The sequence below is a fragment of the Octopus bimaculoides genome, chromosome 26, assembly GCF_001194135.2.
Source record: "Octopus bimaculoides isolate UCB-OBI-ISO-001 chromosome 26, ASM119413v2, whole genome shotgun sequence".
NCBI lineage: Eukaryota > Metazoa > Mollusca > Cephalopoda > Octopoda > Octopodidae > Octopus > Octopus bimaculoides.
Window position 1 is genome coordinate 11,067,882 of NC_069006.1, and position 798 is coordinate 11,068,679.

Below are 798 nucleotides of genomic sequence, written 5' to 3' on the forward strand. Positions count from 1 at the left end.
ATCTATCTATCTATCTATCTATCTATCTATCTATCTATCTATCTATCTATCTATCTATCTATCTATCTATCTGTATACCCACACCTCCTAAACGAAAAACTCGGATTAACAGTTTGTGAGGTCTTTCGGATTCAAGTAAATATAATTCTGGTTAGCTATTTGGTTAAATGGTGGACCGATTGATTTATAAAAATAAAATAGTGAAATACAACTAGTGCGTGTGTTTATTTATGACATAATGACCCTCCCGATATGTAAAAAGAATATTGTTCCACATTCGAGTTAACATCAAGAAGCTTTCAAACCAAACTCATTAACGAAATAACTCTACATTTCAAATTGAGTATTCTCTTTTTTTCTTTCTTGGTTGCGCAAGCAAATACATACATACAGTCATTCATACATACATGCATACATACATACATACATACATGCATATATATATGCATATATACATACATATATACATACATACAAATGCATGCATACACACACACACACACACACACACACATACATACGTATGGATATATGAGTGTGTGTGTGTGCGCGCACACACACACACGCATGCACACACACACGCATGCACACACACACACGCATGCACACACACACACGCATGCACACACAATATATATATATATATATGAATATGAGTGTGTGTATATTTGTGTGTTTGCGTCTTCTGTGTGCATACTGCGCATATATACACATATTCATACATCAAAAGCGATATACATGTATAGCGAATCCATGCATACATACATACATTCAAATATATATATATATATATATATA